Genomic DNA, 15,867 nt, shown 5'->3' on the forward strand with positions numbered 1-15,867 from the left:
AAGATCTAACTGTACACTAATGGAGTACTGTTTTGCTTGTATCTGGCAGGGAAATACTGAGAGAGCAGATAATTGTTTTATAATTGTGCTTCCTCTGAAAGGAAGAATCAATAATCACTGAAGTGTAAAGAGAAGACAATTCAATTGAAAGGAAAACTAAAAAGTTTGAAGGGAAGATGTTGCAGAGATCTGACTGTGGTATAAGAGGATTTTTAGTCTGTGATTACAAATCCTTTTTCGTCTTTTGAGAATAATGATGCATTTAGTTGGTTAATTATTTTGTTTTGACTTCCAGAGCTAACATTCATTTTACCGTTAGCCTGATGGAATGAATTCTTTGGTTCCTGGGGAAAAAAAAAATAATTAATTATTTATGGTCTTTTATATAAATAATACTTATCTCCATTTTCTAAGACCTCATTCAGTTCTCCACATAACTGTCATGACACCATGACACCACCACTACCACTCCATACAAGAGTAAAGGAGATGGATGAGCATTAAATGTGCCACCTCCTTGTGCTGAATGCACAGGACAGGGTATAGCATGTATCCCCTCCATAGGGATGCTCTGCCTGCTGCGCAGCTCCTCTGCCCTCAGAGAGTCAGCAAGTGCTGTGGTGCTCCTGCCTCCTGCTTCTCAACAGCAAGCAGTTCTGCAATTAGTCTTGTATGGGTATGTGACTGAGCAGGGTAAGTGGAGGTCTTAATTGTAATGTGCAGTATATCACAGGGCGTCCGTTAAAAAAGACAACCTCTTCATTTATTTTTAAGGTGTTTATTCCAGAAATAGAAATCAGATGGTAGCGGTCAAACCATAAAGGTTTTCCCAGAATGATCATGACGTTTCTTTTTTTTTTTTTTTTTTTTCTATTTAGCAGCAGACATTATGACATTTTAATACCTAGAAAACATGTGGGTGACCCAGGATTGATGGCTATTTGTTCTGGGCATCAAACAGGGAATGGTTATAGGAAGAAAGAAAAAAATATATATTTGGCAGGTTGATTTATAAAAAAACGGCAGTTGTTTATTGCTTTTTCTGAGGCTGGGAGTATTAGAGTAAATTCCAGGCTGATGGACTAGCCAAGTGACAGGGTCATTTAGGCAGGTGATAAATTGTCCAGAGTAATTTCAAAATTGTACTTCAGGGAATAATGCCTGATAGAGTAAGTGCTACTACACATCCAGAAGTATTTCAGAAAACTCCCTGCAGCCTGTTTGTATTTCTCAAAGCCTGTCTCTGCAGAACTTGGTAGGCAAAGAGTTTTCTCAGCTCTGTAAAATCATGGCTTCTCCTCTCTTCTCTTTTGCCCTTTTGTCTTATTCTAGTGGTCCCATGCACATGCAGACCCCCAGCTCTAGAGTTTTTGAAATGTTTGAAGCACCTAGTGGTTAGCTGTTTCTGCCAAACCCAATGGTAAAAATAGCTCTCTGTTTCACTGTCACTCTGCAATTGCGTAAATGCTGTTCTTGCTACTCAGCCTCCGTCACAGCACTGTCCCAGTGATGCGAATTACAGCTCTGAGAGCACACAGGATAAATATTTCCAGGATTTTGCCTTCTGGAAACAAAGTATTTCTGTAATTTAGGACTGAGGTAGTAAAGGTGGGATGATTTAAATGCCATTGCAAATTTTGCAAACTCTTCCAACTTTATTGTAGACCTTACAATATTAAATAGCCTTACAATATTAAATATTTTTAATATATTAAATAGCCTTACAGGCTTTTCTCCCTGAGTCTCAGTTCCTGGAGTTGTGGGACCTTGTAAACATCTCAAATTTATTACTGTTTTCTTTTCTTATATCTATTTTTAGTCTTCCACCAATTTCTGGGAGAATTTCAATAGGCATGCAAATATAACTACCCAAAGTATATTCAAAGCGTATTTTTAAATTATTCTCAATGTTTATGGCGTTGCCTAAATCACAATTGTATTTACTTGGAGTTGGCAATATTGCCATGATATGGTAATTGATATGAAATATTGACCTTTTAATGTCAGCCATTGAATGCAATCATTCTGAAGAAGGATGGACAGAGTTGCCTTCTCTAAATTTGAAAACCTTTTCTGGATTTTTTTTGGATGTAATGTTTATGTCTTCTGCGGGAGCATAAAAAAAAAAAAGAATAGAGAGGATATGGCACAGGGACAGGGTTTAGGAAAATAAGAACATTTGGAGTGGACTGAAAATGTACTGTGGGAATACTCTGAGGAACGAGAATAAGAAAGCACAGAAACGAGAGGGAAATTTTGGTCTTCTTGCTGAAAGTAAATCCTTTTCCTCCAGACATTTAGTCACAGAAGAATTTGCCTTTAAAAATGGAAGTGAGTGAGAATCTCACCATCAGTTTGGGATTGCTTATAAATCCATGCAGAGAAAGTAAGGATGCAATTTTCTTCTTAAAAATTTTTACATGATCCTGCTTTAGCAGCTTTTTCTTGTTTTAAATTCTAAATATGAAAAGCAGAAGGTGAGATGTAGGGAGGTTATAACTGTACGAAGTATGGGTGAGACAGAAACAGACTGACAGTGAAAGCAATAGATTGCAACCTGTGTTGTAGAGGAAAGCACTCAAACAGCAACAAGTATAATCTCCATCTTTTAACAGCAATATAAAGGGACTAGAAACTAAAACTATTAAATGTCCCAGAGGATTTTCCCCAAATTTTCCTGCTGTTGAAGGAAGAATAAAAAAAAGAATTTAAAAAAAAAAAAAGGAAAAAAAAAGAAAAGGGCTACATGGGATAACTGGGACTTTCAGTGAATAAGAGTATGTTTGCCTCAAGTTCTTAGGCACAACTTTTGCTTTGTTATGAACCCTCTTCAGTGTCTGCTTGTCATTTAGCTGTCGTCTGTGAGCTATGCTTTAGCTCAATATTCAGTCTGATTCCAGCTGCTCCAGGGAGTCAGCTTCATTGTCAGCAGACAGACAAGGCAGAAACATGGATCTGGAAAAAGGCTGCACAGGGGCTACGGTATGCTATATCAATCAGAAACCAACAGGCAAATGTGGCCTGTTCTTCGAAAATATGAAGCAAAATATGATTTTGCTTTTTGAAGTTAACAAACACAAGTATTGCTCAGTGTTGCACAGCAAGGCTGTGTGCTTGATCTCAGTACAATACTGAACATCCTTGAGGTGAAGAGAGGAGACTCGAGGAGAGGAGAGTCGAGGAGAGTCGAGGAGAGTCGAGGAGAGTCGAGGAGAGGAGAGGAGAGGAGAGGAGAGGAGAGGAGAGGAGAGGAGAGGAGAGGAGAGGAGAGGAGGGGAAAAACTCTGAAGAAGGAGAACTAAAAAGAAGAAATTATTAGGCCTGTAATGAAGACTCCATGTTTTACATCTTGGAAAGAGCAAGGGTTATCATTATACAGTAGAGAGAAGAAAACCAAGCTGCTGACCACAGCATTGAATTGCAGTCTGTGATATCAAGGAAGAGGTAGTGCTAGCAGCAGCCTGCTCTACCTACCATGCTGCAGAAGTGCTTTAATTGCCTAGTATAACTTAACCATGTACAATGTGGAGTTGGGTTTATTCATTAAAAGGCTATGTGAAACGCCATTCACAGACAAAATTCCATCACTTTTCCTGTTGTAGATAATAAGACTTAAGAAAGCATAATAAGGTAACCATAGGTCATCTATGTGACTGCAACCTAAGTTACTGAGCCTTCAGCAACATGTTGTGAGAGTAGGACGTACCCAAAGAAGGCTCGCTGCTGCTGGGCTAACATTGAAGGCCCTTTGCAGAACACTACATGGTATATCTGTATGGGGCAACATGCAGCTGATTTTTTTAACGTGCATTTCCATTTGTAGCGAAAGGCTGCAGGCAAACTGACAGACAAACCTCTGTCAGTAAAATAATCCAAGATTGCAAAGAATGAGTGCACAGAAAGTTTTTCCTGGTGCCGAGTGAAGGATGGAATGAATACTGTTCTGCAGGAGTGCTGGCAATAGCATTAGTTATCAGAAATGTTGATATACAAAATCAAAATACATAAGAGGACAGAGTTATTCCTGGGATGAATGAGGAGGTATGTTGTCTACCACAACCATGAATGGCCAATGGAAGGCATACCCAGAAATTAGTGGAAGACATACCTAGAATTAGCAGTAAACATGTAGACGGTGTTTGCTTGTACTGTGCCCAACATATCTCTAAGGAATCAGTAGCCTTAGAAAATTTGAGTACAAAGATTAAATGTTCAGCTCAAGACTCTTATGGCTGACAGTCAACAGCTGGGGTGACCGTGATTTCAATGAGCTGTAGCAGGGAACCTAAGGCAGCCTATGGTGGCCTAGTGGGGGATTGTGTACTGAAAATGGGGTAAAATATTCTGCAGTAAAGCCTAAGTTTTGATCTTCATCAGATCAGCTAGAAAACAGCAGGAAGCCACTGTTAGCAGCTAGGTCAGCCAAGAAAGACAAGTGCAGATCCATATCTGGAAATGAGAGCCATCACAGTGCACCCGCAGTGGTCATAAACCTAAGGTGGTGATTGCAAGGTTGGAGCCAACCCTGCCGGGGAGATGGTGAGAGGTGAGTTGTCAGTGGAACTCTCAACAGGCTCATCCCATTGCTGTGGTTTATGGTGTGCTGATGATGAGGTTCAGTAAGTGATTGTTCCAGTTGTATTACTGACATTTAGTATACATTTCGGTATAGGCTGATGTCTTGTGCCATTTATAGGGCAATCTGTCTTGTTTCATTATTTGTATGGAAAACTGAAGATAGACAATGAGGTATACGTTAAAAATGTATATTACGAACGGTAAACTCAAAAAATAATTTGAAAGAAATCAATCAGGGGGTGAAGACCACATTTCAGCTCTTCATCATTATAACCAACAGCAGTGAAACATTAAGTCTGAGATGATTGTGCATTAAATCCTGAACAATTTTACACATCAGAAGTATGTATTATTTTAATTGTTATTGGAAACAGACAAAAATCAAAGAAGCCAGATAGGACCATAAATTGTACTTCTTTCCTCATACTGTAGTTCCTCTTTTCTGATCATATTTGTATGCATTTTTTGTCTCTCTCTCCCTCTCTCTCTCTCTCTCTCTCTCTCTCTCTTTTTTTTTTTTTTTTTACATAGACTTTCAATCTGGAGGGACTTTTGAGTGTTCAGACCTGCGTGCAAATTATGTTTTTGGATATGGTTGTATAGACTCACTTTTCTTAATAATAACAGTCATATATTTATTAAAGTTGAACACAGTTATGAAAATAGAATAATTTAGCATCTGAAATTTCCGATCAAGGTAATATATTGTAAAATAAGAGTATATTGTATGCAAATCTTCAAACTAATTTGTTTAAACTGGTGATATACTTCTGACAACCTGAAGTTTTTAACAGGCAACCGAGTTCTTAATTTCTACTGACAAATTTTGATATAATTGTAAAGACTACGATTCTGGTATGCTCTTTCTACTTTCTCAGGCATTAGGATTTTTTGTTTGTTTTGTTGTTCTTTTTTTTAATTAATATTTTTTATTTAACCTTTAAAATTGCAAAAGAGGTCCTCTATGTGATTTTGAGTAACATCTATGTGATTTGTGATTGTAACTGCAGGCTTTATTTGCACTTCCAGGAAAAAAAAAAAAAAAAGTTTTTTTATAATGCAGTTCAATTAGCCACATAATTTTAAGACAATTAATCAATACTGTGAAACATTGACTCACAAGTTAATTTGTTGATATTAGAATAATTATTTATTCATATGTATATCTTTAGATGTTATTCTTTCGATTTTTGTGTGTGCATGTGTGTGAGTATGATATATGAGTGGTTTAATCGTGTTTTCTTTTAGCAAGATTACCAAAATTTTCAAAGGAATAAATGGATTTTCTGTGTTTTGGGTTTTAAGCATCTATCTGAAGAGTTCTGATTTTTGCAAAGTATCATGCACTAATCTTCTGAGTTTATTATACTGAAAATTCTAGATATAACCAGTCTTTCCAGTCTTTTTTTTTTTTTTTTTTAATAAGGATTGGCCTTCTAGGTCACTATAAAAAAAAGTTTCCAATACATTACGGAATTTCAAATATTTTATTCACAGTTTACATTTAATCTTAATAACCCAAATATATCAACATTAAAATGTGACAGCTGTGCCTCATAAAACAACATTCTGGGGCTTTTTTAAAATGAAGGTATTTCCTGCTATTAAAATGAAGCATTCTTAATCAAATTGGTTTCAGAACTCTTATTCCACAAGAAATTTAACATAACAGCTTTTATTTTCAACTCCTTGCCCATTATTTCCATGTTTGGAAGATTAACCTCAATAGCTTCAGTGAGACACCAATTTAAAATCCTCTGGAGAAATATTCCTCATTATTTCAGTTGTTTGCTATTAGATCATTTTGTTGCTGTATTATAATTAGGAAAATAAGTTAGAAGCTCAAAAATGCAGCAGTGTGGTTTAAGGGGTAAGCATCATGTAAAAAGAACTCATGATTTAGGAACTTCAATGAACCATCGCCTTTAATCTCAAATGGATCCTTTTGGGGTTTATGATGATGGTGCTTCTCCTATTTTCAGAAGAAATGTGTTTTCATCCTGTTTGCACAGAGCCTGGAAATTAAAACCTTTATAAAAAGTGAATGATGCTGAGGAAAATGCTGAGGTTGAAAGAGGTGTGTTATAGGTGTCCCATTTATACGATGTCAGTTGTAAAACCATACTATTCTGGGATATGCTGTTACTTTGTTTGTATTTATAAGTTCTCTCTGCAGTCTATCATTTTTGTGCCTATTCATTTTTATTGAATTTCAGTAGAAGGCTTTCTTCTGTTACGGTTATCCCAGACAAACCTAAAACCATGTGATTCTATAAATGCTTTATGTACCTGACTCCGTACATGGATATATACTGGGATGTTTTTAATATTCAGTTAACTCAACAGACAGAAGAAAGAAGCCTGAGTGAGATCATGGGAAGCAGTTTGTGCACTGTTTTGTTGTTGGATCTGTGAATCTGAGAGTCCAGTTTGTGTTCCACCTGTTTTGATGGTGGGTCCAGCTGGCACACTATCCCATAACTCTACTGTAAATACATATCTGAAAGGAAAAGACTTCAGCTTGTTGGGGGTAGGATGCGATTGGCTCTGAAGTTACACTTCAAAAATCGAAATTGGAAGGGTCCAGGATTTGTGAGACTTGAATAATCAAATATGGTATAAAACAATTTTATTGAACATGGCAATTTTTGTGAAGATCATGGTTCATCCAAAGGGTATCCTGAATTTGTCTCAGCATTTATGATACATTTTGTGGTAAACTTCATTATAAAATACATTTCTGATATTTATTGTTTAATTTCACATTTAATAAGGATGACAACAGCTTGTGTAAGCATATTAAAACTAGAGAACTTAGGCTTCAGAAACTCATACTAATTTCAGAAAAATGGAATCAGGTACCTAACTTCATTCCCTTGTATTTGAAATGCTGCAGGCAGTGATAATTTTTAAGATTCATGTTGGTCATTCCATTACCCTTTTGAGAGCTGTGGGAGTCCTGCTGATGGTGAATAACTTACTTCTCTAGTTCACACCGGAGTACATCTGCACATTTATATGAGAAACAGTACCTCTCACTCAGCTGGGAAGATAAATCATAAATAATATTTCGGGCCATTTAGATACTGGCTGTATCTTACAGCTGCCTTCTTTGTAAGATATGACTAATTATAAAAGATAATACATGAAACATTCCTTCTAGCTCAGCTCCACTCACAGAGGTTGAGTTCAGTGGGGCTGTCACTTGAGATACTTTGCCCATCAAGAAGCTTGAGCTGAATGTCAGGCGATGCTGATGCTTGAATTATTGCTGGGAACTGAGCCATACTTCAAGCCAGCCAGCAAAACTCACAATCTCTGCTCATGAACGATTCAAGTATTTTTTGCCATACAGTCACTCTCAATTTTGTACTATAACTTAAGGAGAATAGCTTCAGCAAACTTTTGCAATGGAGATAGCTGTTAATACGGTATATTTGTGTCTTTCTCACAGCTATGATGATATTATTATTTATTATTGTTGCAGTTATGTTTTGCTTCTGTTTTTTTGCTTTGCTTCACTTAATGAAGGTAGAGGCTTAGTCTAACAAGGTATATCATCAAAATAACTGCTGAAAGAGACCCACATCTGTGTAAAAACACAGTGAAAATTAACACTGTGTTTTTTGTTTCAGGATCATGAGATTTGTCAGTCTTGGCATGTTTTCTTAATTGTAGATCTCAAGTCCTCTCTATTTTGATGTCAGAACAGGCTGCACACATTAATCACAACAGGATAATAAAAATACACAGTTTGACAGTGAAGTTATGCCCTCTGTATGAGAGGTAATATATTAATATGGCATTGGCAAATTTATAGTAGAAAATGTGTATTGCAGAATTTATATGGAGTAAATAAATTTTGCTTCCTGGTTATATGTGACCTTTCCAAGACTTGCCTAATTCTTTCAGCAAAGCAGTTTTGCTAATGCTTTCAGGTTTAACCTGGACTCAGCACAATGTCACATTTCTATATTGTTGTGCTGTTTTTTTTTGCTCCATGGAAGCTGGCTGCCATTTGTACATGCCTTGAAGAGGAATAAATTGGAACGTTATTATAAAACCTAATGTCAGATTGACTCCATCTAGAAAATAACAATTTTAAAGGTCACATAAAATAGGCCATTCTCAGCTCTTTTTTTTTTTTTTTTTCTGGATATGTTTGATTAAAAATAGTTTGTTCTGTTTATTAAATCGCTGGTGTTTTCCCTCCAGGGCCAAGTAAAGCAGAATTAGATCTTTGCATTTGTCAGCTTAAGGTCACAAATACAACTAGACTAAATAGTGCTATATACCTTTCCCCAATACTGAATTACCAGTGTTGAATTATTTATTATAAAATTAAGCACAAGCATCAAGAGTCAGTTGAGTGTAAAACATAACCCCAAGGGCATAGCCTGGCATTTCAATCAATGGGCCTTTACATCTACTTTTGCAGATATATTTTCCATATAGATTGTAGAAATGGCCTTTAGTCAGAGTTGGATCAAGCACATAGCGTCCCAAATGATATTTACAAAGAATGTCTTTTGAAATCAATTTGTTGAATATAACGTGTCTAAAAAGTCATAGTTGGATTTCGTTGTTTGAAGTGTATGGAGAGACAGATGCACCAAAAGAGGCATTGTGCACTGTCTTAAAAGTGAAAATTTAGCTCAGGTAGGAAAATTTGGATCCTACAGTTCATAATCTTTGTTTAGTTGCTGCTCTGAGGCATAAACCTAATAATTTTGGACTGACCTAGAGAATGAACCTAAAAAACCCTTGTCATTTTTATAACTGTTATTTTGCCCTGCAGTCTAGCCTGAACTTCCACTGTTGTGCTGAATGCTGCTTTCAGTCTGCTTTCAGTGATTGCCATACATGTGCAGCTATTTCAGTCTCCCTACGGTGGTAGTTAAATATTCCAGGCTCCACACAGCTCGCTTAGTACAAGTGTCATTTCATATAGCCCAAGGCATGATGCAAATCAGAATTTGAAGATTAAACTCAAACTAGCTGTATGATAGCAAGCACTTCTGGTGCTTGAGGTGCAAAAGAAGAAGTATCTGGATCAACTCAGTGATGAAAGATTTTAATATTTTTTTCAGGACATCCGAAGAATTTTTTTTCCCCTCCTGTGGCGGTTAAATTCTGGTAATTTTTAAAAGTTCATTTTTATGTAAGCTGAACCTAGAAGTCAAGTTGAACTAAAAATCACAGCTGAAGGAGTATTACATCCCAATTACCAGAAGGCAGAAGAGATAACTTAGTACGCTCCATAACAGCAGTTCAACAGATTTTTTATTCATTTAGTTAAACTATGTATGCACTATTAACTTAATACGACAGGCCTCAAATACTATTAAACAAGTGTGTTGGTTGGACTGGAACAGTTTTTCTGTCTCAGACTCAGAAATCAGAGCCAGCAAGATCAATTTAAAGCATACACTCCATTATAAGTGTGAGGAAAGAATAGGCAGCTTCCTGCTTCACACATGGGAATCAAGAGACTCATTAATAAAGTGTGAGTAAAAACTGAGATAAAACATGTGAACTCAAACTTTTTGAGCAATTTCTTATTCTTTGTGCGCAAAATTTTGTTAAAATATTAAAGCCAGTTAATCTGTGGTTACATTTCAGCCACTGTCAGGGACATTGTCAGTTCTTTAGGGAAAAATTCAATGTTTCCATGGTATTGAGAAAAGGCTATAAAAATAATATAGGAAGAAATTATGAGTTTTCAGAAGTGAACCAGAATTTATTATTAAGCATATTTTTGAAATGTGTGGAAATTATGAGCAGTATTACTAAAAAAAAAAAAAAGATAAAAAGTATAATCTGAAACTGAAATTAAACTGAGTAGTAAACAAAAAGTGTTATCTATAAAATATTTCCTGATTTCCTGTTATGTGGAATAATAATATAGAAAAGGTTAGTCCTCAAAGGATTTTTTTGTTTCTCCTTTGCAGTAATCTCATGTCTCTCAAGTCATTTTTTGGAAATCTTTTATCTAAAGTTTGCACCTCTTGGTGGTTATGCCAAATATTCAGGTACATACTTAGGAGTCTAAACAAAGTGACCAGATATCCAAATGTGTTTTATAGCTGCAAATCCTGCTTGTTTATGGATGGTGAATGTTTAGTGATAACCTGGCTACTAATATTTAGACACTTGAGTAATGTGTTTAAAAGCCTAACTTTTAAACGCTTACAAGTGTTTGAATACATTGGTTATGAACATTGTCTTAGTAAGGCATCCATTCAGACAGTCAGATATGACTGAGATGTATAGCACACCTGTGCTGTGAAACCAAGCTGAATCCATCTGAGGTCTTTACTTCTTCTGCCCTGCTGGACGATATGCAGATGGGCAAATAAGTGATGTTACCTTTCTGTGCTCCAGTTCCTTTCTTAAAAAAAAAAACACATTTTCCACATCTCCTAAGACTTTTAGGAAGGATTAAATCATTAATGTAGGCACTGTACTTTTTGATTACAAAAAGAAATTGTGTTAAAAATATCACAGAATCACAGAATCGTCTAGGTTGGAAGAGACCTCCAAGATCATCTAGTCCAACCTCTGTCCTAACACTAACAAGACCTCCACTAAACCGTATCACTAAGGACTACATCTAAACGTCTTTTAAAGACCTCCAGGGATGGCGACTCAACCACTTCCCTGGGCAGTCCATTCCAATGCCTAACAACCCTTTCAGTAAAGAGGTTCTTCCTAATATCCAACCTAAACCTCCCCTGGCGCAATTTTAGCCCATTCCCCCTCGTCCTGTCACCGGGCACGTGGGAGAATAGACCAACCCCCACCTCGCTACAGCCTCCTTTAAGGTACCTGTAGAGAGCAATGAGGTCTCCCCTGAGCCTCCTCTTCTCCAGGCTAAAGAACCCCAGCTCCCTCAGCCGCTCCTCGTAACACTTGTTCTCCAGACCCCACACCAGCTTCGTTGCCCTTCTCTGGACTCTCTCGAGCACCTCGATGTCCTTCTTGTAGCAAGGGGCCCAAAACTGAACACAGTACTCAAGGTGCAGCCTCACCAGAGCCGAGTACAGGGGGACAATCACCTCCCTAGACCTGCTGGCCACACTGCTTCTTATACAAGCCAGGATGCTGTTGGCCTTCTTGGCCACCTGAGCACACTGCTGGCTCATATTCAGCTGCCTATCAACCAGTATTCCCAGGTCCTTCTCTGCCAGGCAGCTTTCCAACCACTCATCTCCCAGCCTGTAGCGCTGCTTGGGGTTGTTGCGCCCCAGATGCAGGACCCGGCACTTGGCCTTGTTGAACCTCATACAGTTAAACATATGTTTATACATATGTTATGTATATGCATATATACATATGTTATATGCATATATATGTTATATATGTTATGCATATATACATATGTTATGTATATGTACATATACATATACATATAGTTATGCATATGACTTACTACTTGTTTCCATGTATCATGATCAGTTCGTCATGGAAAAATATAAAACAGTAAGTATCACTTCAGTCCAGAGGTTAGTTTAACTATTAGTTTTAACAAAGAGCCCTCCCCCTTCAAATGTAGAGATGTCAATACATTACCATGAACAAACGTTACTGTTTACTTACAGTGTAGGCTTTAGGTATTTAAATTTTTTAAAATTTATTTATTTTTTTAACCAAACACATATTTCCATGGTAATTTTCTTCCCAAAAAAGAAAACAGGTTTTATTTACTGAAGATTGATTAGAATATGAAGAGCTATTGAAAGGTTATTTCAACACACACAAGGTTTTTTCTTAGGATTTTTTTTTTCTCTGTAATACAGAATTATCACAGTTATTAGAATGGGCTACCTAACTATTAGACTATATAAGCAATAACTATTGGGCTATATAAGCAAAAGAAGAGCTATAAAATGCCACAATTAATTGTTGGTATGATGGAAATGCTAATATCATGTTACCACATTAAGCAATCCAGATAATATCCATAACATGTTCCTGCACTTTTAATAATACCTACTGATCCTCATGCTAAGCTGCAGAGGAGATATTACTTGAGTGAAAAGGTGTCAGAAGTGTTGGAAGATGTTGGTGTCAGACGCTGACTGTTACAAACATTTCCCTTACTAGATGTGGTTTCTCATACAATTTTCAAGAAGTTATTGTTCTTACACTGTGATCATTACTGCAAAGGCATTCTAATAACAAAGAGGCAGATGCTGCTTACTTTGAAAGAAAAATGAGTTAGTCAATCATAGACTGCAAGATAGCATAGTCCTTGCAAAACCCAAACCCATCAGAAGACCTCATTGATTCATCAAGGCACTTTAGATTGAACTCAGTGCTCCAGCTACTTTGTTTGAATTTTAGTCTTCCTTTGTCTTCCTTTAGTCTTTGTTTCTTTCTGTATCCTCATTCTAATGGCTCATTTGGGAAGCTTTACTGAGTCATCACACAGTTTCACAGGGTAGGCAGGAAGTAATATATCCATAACAGATAGGCAAGATCCCTGAAATTCTGGAATAAATACATATACAAATCCATTCACCCGCATATTATTTTTTCAGTACACATTACCCAATTAAATGGTGTGAAGCTTCTAAAATTTGAAATAAAAATGTACCAGCACAAAATGCCTTAAAATTATGAAAATTCTATATGAAGATAGGCGCTTCACAGATCATACCATCTCTGCAATCTGAATTGATGCCAAAAACTGGGCTTCATACAAGACAGAGCGATCATTTTTATGCAGCTATGATCACAGGATACTTGCGCAATCTGTCATCTTGCCTAAGCGTAGGCAAGTTACAAGTAGTTACAGAGGTAGGAGAAGGATGCAGGAGTCTTTAAGTCTGTGCAAGTGCTATTTCATGGACTTTGGGCAGTTTTACAGAACCAGATCTTTCCCTGCTTATCACAAACACTTAGGTGCATGTTTTCAGAAAAGTCCTCTAGCTAAACATAGAAATGAAGTTGTTTATGCTCAGCTTAGCTCTGGTTGTGACCCATTTTTATAAAGCACTCAGTATCCTCTTTCAGTACAGTTAAGTGGGAAGCTTGAGGCAATTTGAGAATGCTATGGGGGGAAACTGAGATGGCCTTTGATTTTCACCCAGCCATAAACTACAGGTAGTATAACTTGCTTTTCTGGAGCAACAGAAAATTCCTGGTGAAGTTATGCTCTCTGTGGAAAATATGTATTATTTCTGTCTGGTCTTCTAGAGTTTTGCAGAAAAATATTCAGAAAAAAGCAGGGGAAATCCTGCTTTGCCTGACAAAACCTCTGTGGCTTTTCATGTGATCAGGACTTTATCTGCTCTTTGAACATTTAATAAAATAACCATGTGAGTATAGTGTAACCTGAAAGAAACTCAGAGTTAGTTAGTGTTCCAAATCAGCAGTACTCCCTGTTATTTGTTTCAGTTCTTCTGAATAAAATTACTTCAGTCCCACCACCGTACTCTCTTGATTGGTATCTTGCTTTTGAAAGTATAGCTATTAAAATAGCTGTAACATAAATACTTTTCTAAACAATACAAATTTGTAATGGTGACACTTTTCTGTTTATTCCTATTTACATGTTCTCCTAAATATCAGTTTAATCTTCTCAACTATGACTGGAACTAGATGGTGTTTGGATAAGACATAGTATTTTAAATAATGCTAGAAGCATGTGTTTCCAAAGTGTATCAAGCTGGGGTTTGAAATATTTTCTCTTAAAATGCCCTAGCTTGAAACAACGTTTTGCACACAAATTTAATGCCTGATCTATGTTTCTACTATGTAAGTTTTGCATTTGGGGATGCAAAAATATGCAATCATTTTCAAAAAAAGACAAACTCCCACTAACAGAAAATGACCTTAACGTGCTCTCTGTATTTGTACTTGCACTTATGTGCAGTGTGGGTACTTAATTGCTGCTTTCATTTTAGCTGTACAGAAGGATACAATAATTCCCTCTTACATACATGAATTTTTGTGGAGTTTCAGTTTTGACGATGCATGGTTTGTAAAGGCAGAGAGGAGGGTCATGATTATACAAGCTGATCTCAAACTGCAGTGCCTGGGGGTGCATTGCTGTGTCATCAATGAGATGAGAGACTGAGATGGTGAAAGAAGAGGATCGTTTACATTATGAAAACAGACAGGAAGCCTAACTGGAACAGCCAGTGTTGCTGCAGATCTGCAGTTTTATTATTTGATCCAATAATAACATCTAATAATTTGTGCAGCCCATCAGTGTTGCTGGTGATGTCTCTTCACATACCTGGGGAATACCAATTGGTCTTCATCCTTTGGGTTGTTTTGCTGCCTTTTCTTCACACATACAATGGTTCAGGCTGTCTGCCTCTAGCAATCTGATGTTTTTAGCACGACAGGCTCTGATTTCATTTGTCTATCTATACAGTTAAATGATCATTTCTGCTTAAAATTCCATGAAATACCAACAGAACATTCTTCATCTTCTAAACTAAACACCTGAGTGGTGACATTTTATGTTTATTGAAATAAATCATATTTACTCTAAGTTAACTGACTTCTGGAATAAGTAAAGAGTATGCCTGTATTTCTAATTTGGAAGTGCTTCAAAAGCAATGCAGAAGAAAAGTGCTAAATACAATGTTTTTTCTCCATTCTATTTGGAAACAGATTGTTGCAGTTCATGCCAGTCCTGTACAACAAACATGCCCATGACAAACTTGAAAATGTCTGTGTTGTTTTTAAAAGTCTATATACATATATTAGTTTTTACTGTAAGAGACCATGCAGATGCATCTTTTTTTTCAAGAATGGAAAAATCCAAATGTTAGTTTGATCTAATGTTAGCTACTACAGGTGTTTCAGGATCCTCTGTATTTTAGGAAAATTGCCTGTGATTAGGAGCAATGAGATACTTCTATGTCATTTTGCATGGCAAACTGGTATTTACAGTGCAGAAGTCCAAACAGATGTAAAATTATTTATATTGCTTCTTCACACAGATTGTGTTGGTTTTAAGAAAACAAGAAGTGCGGAAGTGAAGCTATTCTGAATGGGTCATTGAATTGATATCTCCCACAACTTTGTGAATATTTAGACATGCAATTAGTAGACATGCAATGGTTTCACTACCTTTACCAAGCTTCCCATCATTTATTTATTTATTTATTTATTTATTTATTTATATGTGTGTGTGTGACATTTGCTCAACTGAAGGAAGTTACGGGCTTCAAGAAAGTACTTTAGTTGGTGACTACTAATCCAAATTAAGCACTTTTTACCAGCTTATGTAACCATGGCATGCAGCCAAGTGTCACGTGTGTCAGTACA

At 36.6% G+C, this 15,867-nt stretch overlaps 1 protein-coding gene across 1 annotated transcript in view; it reads left to right on the forward strand.

Moving 5' to 3' along the window:
* The window catches only part of HCN1 (hyperpolarization activated cyclic nucleotide gated potassium channel 1), a 199,616-nt gene that overhangs the window by 91,057 nt on the left and 92,692 nt on the right, over positions 1-15,867 (forward strand). The gene's annotated exons all lie outside the window — the stretch shown is intronic.

The sequence above is a fragment of the Cygnus olor genome, chromosome Z, assembly GCF_009769625.2.
Source record: "Cygnus olor isolate bCygOlo1 chromosome Z, bCygOlo1.pri.v2, whole genome shotgun sequence".
Taxonomy (NCBI): Eukaryota; Metazoa; Chordata; class Aves; order Anseriformes; family Anatidae; genus Cygnus; species Cygnus olor.